We start from the raw sequence: 17,333 nt of genomic DNA, 5'->3' as shown, positions 1-17,333 counted from the left end.
TGTGTAGCTTGCACCTCCGATCAGGACATCGACCCCAACTTCCGAACTCGACTAAAAAGACCGCACCAGCGCCTTGGTGTGCACCTTGCAACGCACAGTGTCAACATTCGCCTTCCTGCACATGGCAGGTCATCGGACCCAAATTCCGACCTCATGAGCATACCTACTAATCGAATCGGTCATCGGACCCAACTTCCGACTTCATCCATACCGTAGGGTCTTTGAGGTTGGCGCGGTGCGCTCAACCTGGGGAGTCGACCCATCGAAGCATACACCTCCCCTATATAAGCTATTTGTCCGATTCCGACACCTGTGTAGTTTGCACCTCCGCTCAGGACATCGACCCCAACTTCCGAACTCGCCTGCAACGACCGAACCAGCGCCTTGGTGCGCACCAAAAGTGCGCACTTTTGGAGGGCACTTTTGTGCGCTCCAAAGGTGCGCACTTTTGGAGGGCACTTTTCTGCGCTCCAAAGGTGCGCACTTTTGGAGGGCACTTTTTGGAGGGCACTTTTCTGCGCTCCAAAGGTGCGCACTTTTGGAGGGCACTTTTTGGAGGGCACTTTTCTGCGCTCCAAAGGTGCGCACTTTTGGAGGGCACTTTTTGGAGGGCACTTTTCTGCGCTCCAAAGGTGCGCACTTTTGGAGGGCACTTTTTGGAGGGCACTTTTCTGCGCTCCAAAGGTGCGCACTTTTGGAGGGCACTTTTTGGAGGGCACTTTTCTGCGCTCCAAAGGTGCGCACTTTTGGAGGGCACTTTTTGGAGGGCACTTTTCTGCGCTCCAAAGGTGCGCACTTTTGGAGGGCACTTTTTGGAGGGCACTTTTCTGCGCTCCAAAGGTGCGCACTTTTGGAGGGCACTTTTTGGAGGGCACTTTTCTGCGCTCCAAAGGTGCGCACTTTTGGAGGGCACTTTTGTGCACTCCAAAGGTGCGCACTTTTGGAGGGCACTTTTCCTGTGCTCCAAAGGTGCACACCTAGGTGAGCACCTTCGACCACACCTTGTAGCACACCAAACTCTGACTTTCGACTTCATCCGCAATGCAGGGTCTTTGAGGTTGGCGCAATGCGCACAACCAGGGGAGTCGACCCATCAAACCCAACACCTCCCCTATATAAGCTATTTGTCTGATTCTCATACATGCGTAGCCTGCAGGAGCAATTAGGACATCGACCCCAACTTTCGGCTTCTAAACGAAAACAAGGTCTTTGAGGTTGGTGTAATGCGAACAACTAGGGGAGTCAACCCATCAAACCCAACACCTCCCCTATATAAGCTATTTGTCTGATTCTCATACATGTGTAGTCTACAGGAGCAATTAGGACATCGACCCCAACTTTTGACTTCTTAACGAAAACAAGGTCTTTGAGGTTGACGTAATGCGCACAACCAGGGGAGTCGACCCATCAAACCCAACACCTCCCCTATATAAGCTATTTGTCCGATTCTCATACATGTGTAGCCTGCAGGAGCCATTAGGACATTGACCCCAACTTTTGACTTCTTAACGAAAACAAGGTCTTTGAGGTTGGCGTAATGCGCACAACCAAGGGAGTTGACCCATCAAACCCAACACCTCCCCTATATAAGCTATTTGTCTGATTCTCATACATGTGTAGCCTGCAACAACGATTAGGACATCCACCCCAACTTCTGAATTCGTCTGCGTTGACCGCACCAAAGGTGCACGCCTTGGTGCTCACCAAAATCCGACTTCCGACTTCTTCTGCTATGCGGGGTCTTTGAGGTTGGCGCAGTGCGCACAACCAGGGGAGTCAACCCACCGAATGCAACACCTCCCCTATATAAGCTATTTGTCTGATTCTCATACATGCGTAGACTGCAGCAATGATTAGGACATCCACCCCAACTTTTGACTTCTTAAACAAGACAGGGTCTTTGAAGTTGGTGCAGTGCACACAACCAGGGGAGTCGACCCATCAAACGCAACACCTCCCCTATATAAAGCTATTTGTCCGATTCTCATACGTGTAGTCTGCAGCAGCGATTAGGACATCGACCCCAACTTCCGAATTCGTTTGCATTGACCGCACCAAAGGTGCACGCCTTGGTGTGCACCCTGGAGTGCACTTTGGTGCTCACCTCGGTGCACACTTTGGTGTGCACCTCGGTGTGCACCAAAGGTGCGCACCTTGGAGCGCACCAAAGGTGTACACTTTGGAGCGCACCACATAGGGTCTTTGAGAGGTTGGCGCAGTGCGCACACCAAGGTGGGTGTTGAGGTGCGTGCCGAGGTGGGTGGGTGCTAGGGTGCGCTCCATGGTGGGTGCCAGGGTGGGTGCGTGCTAGGGTGGATTCCAAAGAGGGTCATAGGGTGGGTGCCAAGGTGGGTTGGTGATATAGTGGGTTCAAAGGTGGGTACTAGGGTGGGTTCCAAGGTGGGTCACAAGTTGGGTGCCAGGATGCGTGGGTGTTAGGTTGGGTGCCAAGGTGGGCTCCTGCGTGGGTGGGTGCTAGGGTGGGTTTCAAGGTGGACGCGAGGGCGGGTGCCAAGGTGGGTAACAAGTTGGGTGTTAGGATGGGTGAGTGCTAGAGTGGGTGCCAAGGTGGGTGGGTGCTAAGGTGGATGCCAAGGTGGTTCACAGGGTGGGTGGGTTCTAGGGTGAGTTCCAAGGTGGGTCACAGGTTCAGTGCTAGGGTGGGTGTCAAGGCGGGTGTCGAGGTGCCTGGGTGCTAGGGTGTGGATGCCAATGTGGGTCATAGGGTGGGTACTAGGGTGGGCTGCAATGTGGGTGCCAAGGTGGGTAACATGCTCGGTGGGTTCTAAATTGGGTGCCAGGGTGGGTGTGCACCCACCTTGCCCGAGGTGGGTGCCAAGGTGCCAGTGTGGGTGGGTGCTAAGGTGGATGCCAAGGTGGGTGAGAAGGTGGGTGATAGGTTGAGTGGTAGGATGGGTGGGTGCCAAGATGGGTCACAGGGTGGGTGCAAGGGTGGGTAGGTGCTAGGGTTGGTGTCAGGGTGGGTGGGTGCTAGGTTGGGTTCCAAGGTGGGTGCGAGGGTGAGTGTCAAGGTGGGTCACAGGTTAGGTGCTAGGATGGGTGAGTGCTAGGGTGCAAAGGTGCCAGGGTGGGTGCTAGGATGGGTCGATGCTAGGGTGAGTGGCAAGGTGGGTCCACAAGTGTCAAGGTGGGTGCCGAGGTGGGTGCCAAGTCGGCGACTGCTATGGTGGATGCCAAGGTGGGTCACGGGGTGGGTGCCAAGTTGCTAGGTTGGGTTCCAAGGTGGGTGCCAACGTGGGTGCTAGGGTGCGTGGGTTAAAGGGTGTGTCACAACGTGGGTGCCAGGATGGGTGCGCACCCACACTGGCCAAGACGGGTGCGGGTGCAAGGTTGGGTTCCAAGCCCGGTCACAGGCTGGGTGCTAGGATGGGTGGGTGCCAAGGTGGGCACCAGGGTGGGTGCACCCACCCTGGCCAAGGTGGGTCACGGGGTGGGTCCTAGGGTGGGTAACGGGGTGGGTACTAAGGTGCGTGCCAAGGTGGGTCATAGGGTGGGTGCCAAGGTGGGCACCAGGGTGGGTGTGCACCAACCCTAGCCAGGGTAGGTCACGGGGTGGTTGTCGGGGTGGGCGTCAAGGAGCCAAGGTGGGTGGCAAGTAGCCAAGTTGCGTGCCAAGGTGGGTGTCGGGGTGGGTGCCAAGGATCCAAGGTGGGTGCCAAGGAACCAAGGTGGGTGTCTGGGTGGGTGCCGAGGTGGGAGCCAGGGTGGGTCCCAAGGTGAGTGCAAAGGTGGGTGCCAGGGTCAAGGTGAGTGCCAATGTGGGTTCCAAGGTGCCAGGGTCAGGGTGAGTGCCAATGTGGGTTCAAAGGTGCTAAGTTGGGTGCGAGGTTGGGTGCGAGGGTGGGTGGGTGCCAAGGTGTGCTAGGTGGAAGCCCGGGTGGGTCGGCATCCCATGGGTGTCGAGTTGGGTGCCTGATGGGTGCTTCTTGTCAAGTTTTAGTCGTCGGGACTCATTTCGAGCCTTAGAGGTCGTTTCTTGTCCGGTTGCCCTGTCTTCGACCTGGGAACCCAATTTTGGTCCTCGGGTCCCATTTTTTTTTGTCTCGCATCCCACTTTTGGCCTGTGGCCTTTTCGGGGTCGATTCTCGTTTTGGGCATCAGAGCATGTTTCTTCTCCTAAAACCCAATATTTGTTTATTAAGTCTCGGAACACATTTTTGTTCTCGTGGACCCATCATGGGTCTTGGAACGCATTTGTGGTCCTTGGGTCCCATTTTGCATCCCGAAACTTGTGTTTTGGTGCTTGATCCCTATTTTGGGTGCCCACCTTGCACCAAGTGCGCACCCGGGGCAAACCGAGCGCCTTGGTGCACCGGGGCAAGATCGAGCGTGCACCCGAGGCGCCCCGAACATGCACCAAGGTGCACTCGGCCCACATGTGAGCGCAGGTCGTTGCGCCCGAGGTGGTGTGTGGGCACCGCGTTGCAGACGGGACACTGCACGCACACGACGCCCCCTCCAGGTGCACGCACGTAGGCCGGGCCGGGTGCACACCCGACGCCCTAGCAAGGTGCGCGCACCCGGGCAGGGCTCACACTTGGCGAACGGGGCGCACTTCGCGAGGGAGGGTGTGCACCTCGACGGGGGTGGGTGGCCGGGGTGGATTCGCACGTGGGTCGCGGTTTGCTAAGTACACACTGCGACAAGCTCATAACGGGTGCGATCATACCAGCATTAGTGCACCGGATCCCATCAGAACTCCGCAGTTAAGCGCGCTTGGGCCGGAGTAGTACTGGGATGGGTGACCTCCCGGGAAGTCCCGGTGTTGCACCCTTTTTTAGTTTTTCGCCGGGCGTCGCAATGCTATTTGAATAAACCTTTTGCCCGTTTGCGTTCTCGTCGGGGCCGGGCCGGGCCGGGGTGCGCTGCCCGCACTACCGCGCGCGCGGGGGGCGACACCGAGCGCGCACCCGAGGCGCCCCGAGCACACAGGCCACGGTGCAACCCGGGCGTTGTGCGCGCACCCCGGTGCGCCCGAGGTGCTGCGCGCGCACCCAGGTGAAATCGGTGTGCACCTCGGCCAGTGCGCGCTCGGTCGAGTCGCGCACGTTGGCCAAGGTGCACGGTGATGTTTCTTACTCTAAGGTTCCGCACCAGACGCCCGGGACAGGTGAGCGAAGCTGGGCGGGGCCGGGTGCGCGGCCGGGGCAGGTGCACGCAGCTGGAGAGAGCTTTGGAGCACACTTCGGAGCGCACCAATGATGCGCTCCATTCAAAAGTTTCCTGAAAAGGCAAAAAAAGTTGAGATTATAGAATTTCCCACTTGAGAGATTGTAAAAAAAAAAAATTTAAAATGAAGGAAACGCGGGTGCCAAGGTGTGCGCAGCCCAGCCAAGGTGTGCGCACCAAGGCGCCCACCCTGGCGAAGGTGCACGCAAGGTGCGCACCCGAGGCAAACCGGACAATTAACCCAACTTTCGACTTCGCGCGCACCTTGGAGCGCACTTCGGAGCGCTCCTTGGTGCGCACCAATCTTGGGCACCTCGGAGTGCACCATGGCGCCCACCAAGGTGCGCACCCGGGGCAAACCGAGCTCCGACTTCGTGCGCACCTTGGAGCGCACGAAAGGTGCGCACCATGGCGCCCACCAAGGTGCGCAGCCCAGCCAAGGCGTGCGCATCAAGGTGCGCACCCTGGCGAAGGTGCGCACCCGGGGCAAACCGAGCTCCGACTTCGTGCGCACCTTGGAGCGCACAAAAGGTGCGCAACCCAGCCAAGGTGTGCGCACCCCGGTCAAACCGAGCTCCGAATCGTGCGCACCAGAGGTGCACGCCATCGTGCGCACCTTGGAGCACACTTCGGAGCCCTCCTTGGTGCGCGCCGATGTTGCGCACCTCGGAGCGCACCCGGGGAAAACAATGCAATTAACCCGACTTTCGACTTCGTGGGCACCTCGGAGCGCTCTCGGGTTCGCACCTCGGAGCACACCGAGGTGCGCACCTTTGATGCGCTGCCTTCACCAATTTCCAGAAAAGGCAAGAAAACATTGAGAAGGTGTGCGCACCGAGGTGCCCACCCTGGCGAAGGTGCACGCGAGGTGCGCACCCGGGGCAAACCGGGCTCCGACTTCGTGCACGCCGCACCTTGGAGCACACTTCGGAGCGCTCCTTGGTGCGCACCAGGGCGCGCAACCCAGCCGAGGTGCCCACCCCGGCGAAGGTGCACGCGAGGTGCGCACCCGGGGCAAACCGGGCTCCGACTTCGTGCACGCCATGGTGCCCACCGCGGCGAAGGTGCACGTGAGGTGCGCACCCGGGGCAAACCGGGCTCCGACTTCGTGCACGCCGCACCTTGGAGCACACTTCGGAGCGCTCCTTGGTGCGCACCATGGTGCCCACCAGGGCGCGCAACCCCGCCGAAGGTGCACGCGAGGTGCGCACCCGGGGCAAACCGGGCTCCGACTTCGTGCACGCCGCACCTTGGAGCACACTTCGGAGCGCTCCTTGGTGCGCACCATGGTGCCCACCAGGGCGCGCAACCCCGCCGAAGGTGCACGCGAGGTGCGCACCCGGGGCAAACCGGGCTCCGACTTCGTGCACGCCATGGTGCGCACCGCGGCGAAGGTGCGCACCCGGGGCAAACCGGGCTCCGACTTCGTGCACGCCGCACCTTGGAGCACACTTCGGAGCGCTCCTTGGTGCGCACCAGGGCGCGCAACCCAGCCGAGGTGCCCACCCCGGCGAAGGTGCACGCGAGGTGCGTACCCGGGGCAAACCGGGCTCCGACTTCGTGCACGCCGCACCTTGGAGCACACTTCGGAGCGCTCCTTGGTGCGCACCATGGTGCCCACCAGGCCGCGCAACCCAGCCAAGGTGTGCGCACCAAGGTGCACGCGAGGTGCGCACCCGGGGCAAACCGGGGTCCGACTTCGTGCACGCCGCACCTTGGAGCACACATCGGGGCGCTCCCGGGTTCGCACCGGCGTTGCGCACCGTGGTGGGCACCTCGGAGCACACCAAGGTGGGCAGCGAGGTGCGCACCTTTGATGCGATGCCTTCACTAATTTCCATAAAAGGCAAAAAAAAAACGAGATTTTAAAATTTCCGTTTTGAAAGATAGTGAGAAAAAGGGAATGCTGGTGCCATCTTGAGCCCGCCCTGGTGCGCAGCCCAGCCAAGGTGTGCGCACCAAGGTGCCCACCCTGGCGAAGGTGCGCGCCCGGGCAATTAACCCAACTTCCAACTTCGCGCGCGCCAGGGTGGGAGCGCACCCAACAACCGGGCCTGGGAAGAGCCAATGCGAGAAACCCCACCAAACGCTCTGACAAAAAAAGAGGGGGCGCTCCAGTAACCCCGCTTCGGAGCGCACCCTGGGCAAACCCAGCCAAGGTGCCCACCCCGGCCAAGGTGCAGGCGAGGTGCGCACCCGGGGCAAACCGGGCTCCGACAACGTGCACGCCGCACCTTGGAGCACACTTCGTAGCGCTCCCGGGTGCGCACCTCAGAGCACACCAAGGTGGGCAGCGAGGTGCGCACCTTTGATGCGCTGCCTTCACTAATTTCCAGAAAAGGCAAAAAAAAAAGGAGATTTTAAAATTTCCGTTTTGAAAGATAGTGAAAAAAACGGAACGCGCGTGCCATCTTGAGCCCGCCCTGGTGCGCAGCCCAGGTAAGGTGCCCACCCTGGCAAAGGTGCGCACCCGGGCAATTAACCCTACTTCCGACTTCGTGCGCGCCAGGGTGGCAACCGGGCCTCGGAAGAGCCAATGCGAGAAACCCCACCAAACGCTCCGACAAAAAAAGAGGCGGCGCTCCAATAACCCCGCTTCGGAGCGCAGCCGGGGCAAACCCAGCCAAGGTGCCCACCCCGACGAAGGTGCACGCGAGGTGCGCACCCGGGGCAAACCGGGCTCCGACAACGTGCACGCAGCACCTTGGAGCACACTTCGAAGCACTCCCGGGTGCCCACCGGCGTTGCGCACCGTGGTGGGCAGCGAGGTGCGCACCTTTGATGCGCTGCCTTCACTAATTTCCAGAAAAAGGCAAAAAAAAATGAGATTTTAAAATTTCCGTTTTGAAAGATAGTGAAAAAAAAGGAACGCGGGTGCCATCTTGAGCCCGCCCTGGTGCGCAGCCCAGGCAAGGCATGCGCACCAAGGTGCCCACCCGAGGTGCACACCCGGGGCAAACCGGGCTCCGACTTCGTGCAGGCCGCACCTTGGAGCACACTTCGGAGCGCTCCTTGGTGCGCACCATGGTGCCCACCAGGGCGCGCAACCCAGCCAAGGTCTGCACACCAAGGTGCCCACCCCGGCGAAGGTGCACGCGAGGTGCGCACCCGGGGCAAACCGGGCTCCGACTTCGTGCACGCCATGGTGCCCACCGCGGCGAAGGTGCACGCGAGGTGCGCACCCGGGGCAAACCGGGCTCCGACTTCGTGCACGCCGCACCTTGGAGCACACTTCGGAGCGCTCCTTGGTGCGCACCATGGTGCCCACCAGGGCGCGCAACCCAGCCAAGGTGTGCGCACCAAGGTGCACGCGAGGTGCGCACCCGGGGCAAACCGGGGTCCGACTTCGTGCACGCCGCACCTTGGAGCACACATCGGAGCGCTCCCAGGTTCGCACCAGCGTTGCGCACCTTTGATGCGCTGCCTTCACTAATTTCCAGAAAAGGCAAAAAAAAACGATATTTTAAAATTTCCGTTCTGAAAGATAGTGAAAAAAACGGAACGCGGGTGCCATCTTGAGCCCTTCCTGGTGCGCAGCCCAGGCAAGTTGTGCGCACCAAGGTGCCCACCCTGGCGGAGGTGCGCGCCCGGGGCAAACCGGGCTCCGACTTCGTGCACTGCATGGTGCCCACCAAGGCGCGCAACCCAGCCAAGGTGCCCACCGCAGCGAAGGTGCACGCGAGGTGCACAACCGGGGCAAACCGGGCTCCGACTTCGTGCACGCCGCACCTTGGAGCACACTTCAGAGCGCTCCTTGGTGCGCACCAGGGCGCGCAACCCAGCCGAGGTGCCCACCCCGGCGAAGGTGCACGCGAGGTGCGCACCCGGGGCAAACCGGGCTCCGACTTCGTGCACGCCATGGTGCCCACCGCGGCGAAGGTGCGCACCCGGGGCAAACCGGGCTCCGACTTCGTGCACGCCGCACCTTGGAGCACACTTCGGAGCGCTCCTTGGTGCGCACCATGGTGCCCACCAGGCCGCGCAACCCAGCCAAGGTGTGCGCACCAAGGTGCACGCGAGGTGCGCACCCGGGGCAAACCGGGGTCCGACTTCGTGCACGCCGCACCTTGGAGCACACATCGGGGCGCTCCCGGGTTCGCACCGGCGTTGCGCACCGTGGTGGGCACCTCGGAGCACACCAAGGTGGGCAGCGAGGTGCGCACCTTTGATGCGATGCCTTCACTAATTTCCATAAAAGGCAAAAAAAAAATGAGATTTTAAAATTTCCGTTTTGAAAGATAGTGAGAAAAAGGGAATGCTGGTGCCATCTTGAGCCCGCCCTGGTGCGCAGCCCAGCCAAGGTTTGCGCACCAAGGTGCCCACCCTGGCGAAGGTGCGCGCCCGGGCAATTAACCCAACTTCCAACTTCGCGCGCGCCAGGGTGGGAGCGCACCCAACAACCGGGCCTGGGAAGAGCCAATGCGAGAAACCCCACCAAACTCTCTGACAAAAAAAGAGGGGGCGCTCCAGTAACCCCGCTTCGGAGCGCACCCTGGGCAAACCCAGCCAAGGTGCCCACCCCGGCCAAGGTGCAGGCGAGGTGCGCACCCGGGGCAAACCGGGCTCCGACAACGTGCACGCCGCACCTTGGAGCACACTTCGTAGCGCTCCCGGGTGCGCACCTCAGAGCACACCAAGGTGGGCAGCGAGGTGCGCACCTTTGATGCGCTGCCTTCACTAATTTCCAGAAAAGGCAAAAAAAAAAGGAGATTTTAAAATTTCCGTTTTGAAAGATAGTGAAAAAAACGGAACGCGCGTGCCATCTTGAGCCCGCCCTGGTGCGCAGCCCAGGTAAGGTGCCACCCTGGCAAAGGTGCGCACCCGGGCAATTAACCCTACTTCCGACTTCGTGCGCGCCAGGGTGGCAACCGGGCCTCGGAAGAGCCAATGCGAGAAACCCCACCAAACGCTCCGACAAAAAAAGAGGCGGCGCTCCAATAACCCCGCTTCGGAGCGCAGCCGGGGCAAACCAAGCCAAGGTGCCCACCCCGACGAAGGTGCACGCGAGGTGCGCACCCGGGGCAAACCGGGCTCCGACAACGTGCACGCAGCACCTTGGAGCACACTTCGAAGCACTCCCGGGTGCCCACCGGCGTTGCGCACCGTGGTGGGCAGCGAGGTGCGCACCTTTGATGCGCTGCCTTCACTAATTTCCAGAAAAAGGCAAAAAAAAATGAGATTTTAAAATTTCCGTTTTGAAAGATAGTGAAAAAAAAGGAACGCGGGTGCCATCTTGAGCCCGCCCTGGTGCGCAGCCCAGGCAAGGCATGCGCACCAAGGTGCCCACCCGAGGTGCACACCCGGGGCAAACCGGGCTCCGACTTCGTGCAGGCCGCACCTTGGAGCACACTTCGGAGCGCTCCTTGGTGCGCACCATGGTGCCCACCAGGGCGCACCCGGGGCAAACCGGGCTCCGACTTCGTGCACGCCGCACCTTGGAGCACACATCGGAGCGCTCCCAGGTTCGCACCAGCGTTGCGCACCTTTGATGCGCTGCCTTCACTAATTTCCAGAAAAGGCAAAAAAAAATGATATTTTAAAATTTCCGTTCTGAAAGATAGTGAAAAAAACGGAACGCGGGTGCCATCTTGAGCCCTTCCTGATGCGCAGCCCAGGCAAGTTGTGCGCACCAAGGTGCCCACCCTGGCGGAGGTGCGCGCCCGGGGCAAACCGGGCTCCGACTTCGTGCACTGCATGGTGCCCACCAAGGCGCGCAACCCAGCCAAGGTGCCCACCGCAGCGAAGGTGCACGCGAGGTGCGCACCCGAGGTGCACACCCGGGGCAAACCGGGCTCCGACTTCGTGCACGCCGCACCTTGGAGCACACTTCAGAGCGCTCCTTGGTACGCACCAGGGCGCGCAACCCAGCCAAGGTGCTCACCCCGGCGAAGGTGCACGCGAGGTGCGCACCCGGGGCAAACCGGGCTCGGACTTCGTGCACGCCGCACCTTGGAGCACACATCGGAGCGCTCCCGGGTTCGCACCAGCATTGCGCACCTTTGATGCGCTGCCTTCACTAATTTCCAGAAAAGGCAAAAAAAAGAAAAAAATGAGATTTTAAAATTTCCGTTTTGAAAGATAGTGAAAAAAACGGAACGCGGGTGCCATCTTGAGCCCGCCCTGGTGTGCAGCCCAGGCAAGTTGTGCGCACCAAGGCACCCACCCTGGCCAAGGTGGGTCACGGGGTGGGTCCTAGGGTGGGTAACGGGGTGGGTACTAAGGTGCGTGCCAAGGTGGGTCATAGGGTGGGTGCCAAGGTGGGCACCAGGGTGGGTGTGCACCAACCCTAGCCAGGGTAGGTCACGGGGTGGTTGTCGGGGTGGGCGTCAAGGAGCCAAGGTGGGTGGCAAGTAGCCAAGTTGCGTGCCAAGGTGGGTGTCGGGGTGGGTGCCAAGGATCCAAGGTGGGTGCCAAGGAACCAAGGTGGGTGTCTGGGTGGGTGCCGAGGTGGGAGCCAGGGTGGGTCCCAAGGTGAGTGCAAAGGTGGGTGCCAGGGTCAAGGTGAGTGCCAATGTGGGTTCCAAGGTGCCAGGGTCAGGGTGAGTGCCAATGTGGGTTCAAAGGTGCTAAGTTGGGTGCGAGGTTGGGTGCGAGGGTGGGTGGGTGCCAAGGTGTGCTAGGTGGAAGCCCGGGTGGGTCGGCATCCCATGGGTGTCGAGTTGGGTGCCTGATGGGTGCTTCTTGTCAAGTTTTAGTCGTCGGGACTCATTTCGAGCCTTAGAGGTCGTTTCTTGTCCGGTTGCCCTGTCTTCGACCTGGGAACCCAATTTTGGTCCTCGGGTCCCATTTTTTTTTGTCTCGCATCCCACTTTTGGCCTGTGGCCTTTTCGGGGTCGATTCTCGTTTTGGGCATCAGAGCATGTTTCTTCTCCTAAAACCCAATATTTGTTTATTAAGTCTCGGAACACATTTTTGTTCTCGTGGACCCATCATGGGTCTTGGAACGCATTTGTGGTCCTTGGGTCCCATTTTGCATCCCGAAACTTGTGTTTTGGTGCTTGATCCCTATTTTGGGTGCCCACCTTGCACCAAGTGCGCACCCGGGGCAAACCGAGCGCCTTGGTGCACCGGGGCAAGATCGAGCGTGCACCCGAGGCGCCCCGAACATGCACCAAGGTGCACTCGGCCCACATGTGAGCGCAGGTCGTTGCGCCCGAGGTGGTGTGTGGGCACCGCGTTGCAGACGGGACACTGCACGCACACGACGCCCCCTCCAGGTGCACGCACGTAGGCCGGGCCGGGTGCACACCCGACGCCCTAGCAAGGTGCGCGCACCCGGGCAGGGCTCACACTTGGCGAACGGGGCGCACTTCGCGAGGGAGGGTGTGCACCTCGACGGGGGTGGGTGGCCGGGGTGGATTCGCACGTGGGTCGCGGTTTGCTAAGTACACACTGCGACAAGCTCATAACGGGTGCGATCATACCAGCGTTAGTGCACCGGATCCCATCAGAACTCCGCAGTTAAGCGCGCTTGGGCCGGAGTAGTACTGGGATGGGTGACCTCCCGGGAAGTCCCGGTGTTGCACCCTTTTTTAGTTTTTCGCCGGGCGTCGCAATGCTATTTGAATAAACCTTTTGCCCGTTTGCGTTCTCGTCGGGGCCGGGCCGGGCCGGGGTGCGCTGCCCGCACTACCGCGCGCGCGGGGGCGACACCGAGCGCGCACCCGAGGCGCCCCGAGCACACAGGCCACGGTGCAACCCGGGCGTTGTGCGCGCACCCCGGTGCGCCCGAGGTGCTGCGCGCGCACCCAGGTGAAATCGGTGTGCACCTCGGCCAGTGCGCGCTCGGTCGAGTCGCGCACGTTGGCCAAGGTGCACGGTGATGTTTCTTACTCTAAGGTTCCGCACCAGACGCCCGGGACAGGTGAGCGAAGCTGGGCGGGGCCGGGTGCGCGGCCGGGGCAGGTGCACGCAGCTGGAGAGAGCTTTGGAGCACACTTCGGAGCGCACCAATGATGCGCTCCATTCAAAAGTTTCCTGAAAAGGCAAAAAAAGTTGAGATTATAGAATTTCCCACTTGAGAGATTGTAAAAAAAAAAAATTTAAAATGAAGGAAACGCGGGTGCCAAGGTGTGCGCAGCCCAGCCAAGGTGTGCGCACCAAGGCGCCCACCCTGGCGAAGGTGCACGCAAGGTGCGCACCCGAGGCAAACCGGACAATTAACCCAACTTTCGACTTCGCGCGCACCTTGGAGCGCACTTCGGAGCGCTCCTTGGTGCGCACCAATCTTGGGCACCTCGGAGTGCACCATGGCGCCCACCAAGGTGCGCACCCGGGGCAAACCGAGCTCCGACTTCGTGCGCACCTTGGAGCGCACGAAAGGTGCGCACCATGGCGCCCACCAAGGTGCGCAGCCCAGCCAAGGCGTGCGCATCAAGGTGCGCACCCTGGCGAAGGTGCGCACCCGGGGCAAACCGAGCTCCGACTTCGTGCGCACCTTGGAGCGCACAAAAGGTGCGCAACCCAGCCAAGGTGTGCGCACCCCGGTCAAACCGAGCTCCGAATCGTGCGCACCAGAGGTGCACGCCATCGTGCGCACCTTGGAGCACACTTCGGAGCCCTCCTTGGTGCGCGCCGATGTTGCGCACCTCGGAGCGCACCCGGGGAAAACAATGCAATTAACCCGACTTTCGACTTCGTGGGCACCTCGGAGCGCTCTCGGGTTCGCACCTCGGAGCACACCGAGGTGCGCACCTTTGATGCGCTGCCTTCACCAATTTCCAGAAAAGGCAAGAAAACATTGAGAAGGTGTGCGCACCGAGGTGCCCACCCTGGCGAAGGTGCACGCGAGGTGCGCACCCGGGGCAAACCGGGCTCCGACTTCGTGCACGCCGCACCTTGGAGCACACTTCGGAGCGCTCCTTGGTGCGCACCAGGGCGCGCAACCCAGCCGAGGTGCCCACCCCGGCGAAGGTGCACGCGAGGTGCGCACCCGGGGCAAACCGGGCTCCGACTTCGTGCACGCCATGGTGCCCACCGCGGCGAAGGTGCACGCGAGGTGCGCACCCGGGGCAAACCGGGCTCCGACTTCGTGCACGCCGCACCTTGGAGCACACTTCGGAGCGCTCCTTGGTGCGCACCATGGTGCCCACCAGGGCGCGCAACCCCGCCGAAGGTGCACGCGAGGTGCGCACCCGGGGCAAACCGGGCTCCGACTTCGTGCACGCCGCACCTTGGAGCACACTTCGGAGCGCTCCTTGGTGCGCACCATGGTGCCCACCAGGGCGCGCAACCCCGCCGAAGGTGCACGCGAGGTGCGCACCCGGGGCAAACCGGGCTCCGACTTCGTGCACGCCATGGTGCGCACCGCGGCGAAGGTGCGCACCCGGGGCAAACCGGGCTCCGACTTCGTGCACGCCGCACCTTGGAGCACACTTCGGAGCGCTCCTTGGTGCGCACCAGGGCGCGCAACCCAGCCGAGGTGCCCACCCCGGCGAAGGTGCACGCGAGGTGCGTACCCGGGGCAAACCGGGCTCCGACTTCGTGCACGCCGCACCTTGGAGCACACTTCGGAGCGCTCCTTGGTGCGCACCATGGTGCCCACCAGGCCGCGCAACCCAGCCAAGGTGTGCGCACCAAGGTGCACGCGAGGTGCGCACCCGGGGCAAACCGGGGTCCGACTTCGTGCACGCCGCACCTTGGAGCACACATCGGGGCGCTCCCGGGTTCGCACCGGCGTTGCGCACCGTGGTGGGCACCTCGGAGCACACCAAGGTGGGCAGCGAGGTGCGCACCTTTGATGCGATGCCTTCACTAATTTCCATAAAAGGCAAAAAAAAAACGAGATTTTAAAATTTCCGTTTTGAAAGATAGTGAGAAAAAGGGAATGCTGGTGCCATCTTGAGCCCGCCCTGGTGCGCAGCCCAGCCAAGGTGTGCGCACCAAGGTGCCCACCCTGGCGAAGGTGCGCGCCCGGGCAATTAACCCAACTTCCAACTTCGCGCGCGCCAGGGTGGGAGCGCACCCAACAACCGGGCCTGGGAAGAGCCAATGCGAGAAACCCCACCAAACGCTCTGACAAAAAAAGAGGGGGCGCTCCAGTAACCCCGCTTCGGAGCGCACCCTGGGCAAACCCAGCCAAGGTGCCCACCCCGGCCAAGGTGCAGGCGAGGTGCGCACCCGGGGCAAACCGGGCTCCGACAACGTGCACGCCGCACCTTGGAGCACACTTCGTAGCGCTCCCGGGTGCGCACCTCAGAGCACACCAAGGTGGGCAGCGAGGTGCGCACCTTTGATGCGCTGCCTTCACTAATTTCCAGAAAAGGCAAAAAAAAAAGGAGATTTTAAAATTTCCGTTTTGAAAGATAGTGAAAAAAACGGAACGCGCGTGCCATCTTGAGCCCGCCCTGGTGCGCAGCCCAGGTAAGGTGCCCACCCTGGCAAAGGTGCGCACCCGGGCAATTAACCCTACTTCCGACTTCGTGCGCGCCAGGGTGGCAACCGGGCCTCGGAAGAGCCAATGCGAGAAACCCCACCAAACGCTCCGACAAAAAAAGAGGCGGCGCTCCAATAACCCCGCTTCGGAGCGCAGCCGGGGCAAACCCAGCCAAGGTGCCCACCCCGACGAAGGTGCACGCGAGGTGCGCACCCGGGGCAAACCGGGCTCCGACAACGTGCACGCAGCACCTTGGAGCACACTTCGAAGCACTCCCGGGTGCCCACCGGCGTTGCGCACCGTGGTGGGCAGCGAGGTGCGCACCTTTGATGCGCTGCCTTCACTAATTTCCAGAAAAAGGCAAACAAAAATGAGATTTTAAAATTTCCGTTTTGAAAGATAGTGAAAAAAAAGGAACGCGGGTGCCATCTTGAGCCCGCCCTGGTGCGCAGCCCAGGCAAGGCATGCGCACCAAGGTGCCCACCCGAGGTGCACACGCGGGGCAAACCGGGCTCCGACTTCGTGCAGGCCGCACCTTGGAGCACACTTCGGAGCGCTCCTTGGTGCGCACCATGGTGCCCACCAGGGCGCGCAACCCAGCCAAGGTCTGCACACCAAGGTGCCCACCCCGGCGAAGGTGCACGCGAGGTGCGCACCCGGGGCAAACCGGGCTCCGACTTCGTGCACGCCATGGTGCCCACCGCGGCGAAGGTGCACGCGAGGTGCGCACCCGGGGCAAACCGGGCTCCGACTTCGTGCACGCCGCACCTTGGAGCACACTTCGGAGCGCTCCTTGGTGCGCACCATGGTGCCCACCAGGGCGCGCAACCCAGCCAAGGTGTGCGCACCAAGGTGCACGCGAGGTGCGCACCCGGGGCAAACCGGGGTCCGACTTCGTGCACGCCGCACCTTGGAGCACACATCGGAGCGCTCCCAGGTTCGCACCAGCGTTGCGCACCTTTGATGCGCTGCCTTCACTAATTTCCAGAAAAGGCAAAAAAAAACGATATTTTAAAATTTTCGTTCTGAAAGATAGTGAAAAAAACGGAACGCGGGTGCCATCTTGAGCCCTTCCTGGTGCGCAGCCCAGGCAAGTTGTGCGCACCAAGGTGCCCACCCTGGCGGAGGTGCGCGCCCGGGGCAAACCGGGCTCCGACTTCGTGCACTGCATGGTGCCCACCAAGGCGCGCAACCCAGCCAAGGTGCCCACCGCAGCGAAGGTGCACGCGAGGTGCACACCCGGGGCAAACCGGGCTCCGACTTCGTGCACGCCGCACCTTGGAGCACACTTCAGAGCGCTCCTTGGTGCGCACCAGGGCGCGCAACCCAGCCGAGGTGCCCACCCCGGCGAAGGTGCACGCGAGGTGCGCACCCGGGGCAAACCGGGCTCCGACTTCGTGCACGCCATGGTGCCCACCGCGGCGAAGGTGCGCACCCGGGGCAAACCGGGCTCCGACTTCGTGCACGCCGCACCTTGGAGCACACTTCGGAGCGCTCCTTGGTGCGCACCATGGTGCCCACCAGGCCGCGCAACCCAGCCAAGGTGTGCGCACCAAGGTGCACGCGAGGTGCGCACCCGGGGCAAACCGGGGTCCGACTTCGTGCACGCCGCACCTTGGAGCACACATCGGGGCGCTCCCGGGTTCGCACCGGCGTTGCGCACCGTGGTGGGCACCTCGGAGCACACCAAGGTGGGCAGCGAGGTGCGCACCTTTGATGCGATGCCTTCACTAATTTCCATAAAAGGCAAAAAAAAAACGAGATTTTA

At 61.6% G+C, this 17,333-nt stretch overlaps 2 non-coding genes across 2 annotated transcripts; both read left to right on the top strand.

Moving 5' to 3' along the window:
• The first annotated feature begins 4,676 nt into the window (after positions 1 to 4,676).
• LOC131862486 (5S ribosomal RNA) lies at positions 4,677 to 4,795 on the top strand. Its single transcript, XR_009361500.1, has one exon. It is a non-coding gene; the product is annotated as a 5S ribosomal RNA (ribosomal RNA).
• Positions 4,796 to 12,600: 7,805 nt separating this feature from the next.
• On the top strand, positions 12,601 to 12,719 carry LOC131862483 (5S ribosomal RNA). The gene has a single exon (XR_009361497.1). It is a non-coding gene; the product is annotated as a 5S ribosomal RNA (ribosomal RNA).
• Positions 12,720 to 17,333: the final 4,614 nt, after the last annotated feature.

The sequence above is a fragment of the Cryptomeria japonica genome, unplaced genomic scaffold (genome assembly GCF_030272615.1).
Source record: "Cryptomeria japonica unplaced genomic scaffold, Sugi_1.0 HiC_scaffold_43, whole genome shotgun sequence".
Lineage (NCBI taxonomy): Eukaryota > Viridiplantae > Streptophyta > Pinopsida > Cupressales > Cupressaceae > Cryptomeria > Cryptomeria japonica.
Note: the sequence above shows the minus strand (reverse complement) of the source record. Positions and strands in the feature narration are given on the sequence as shown.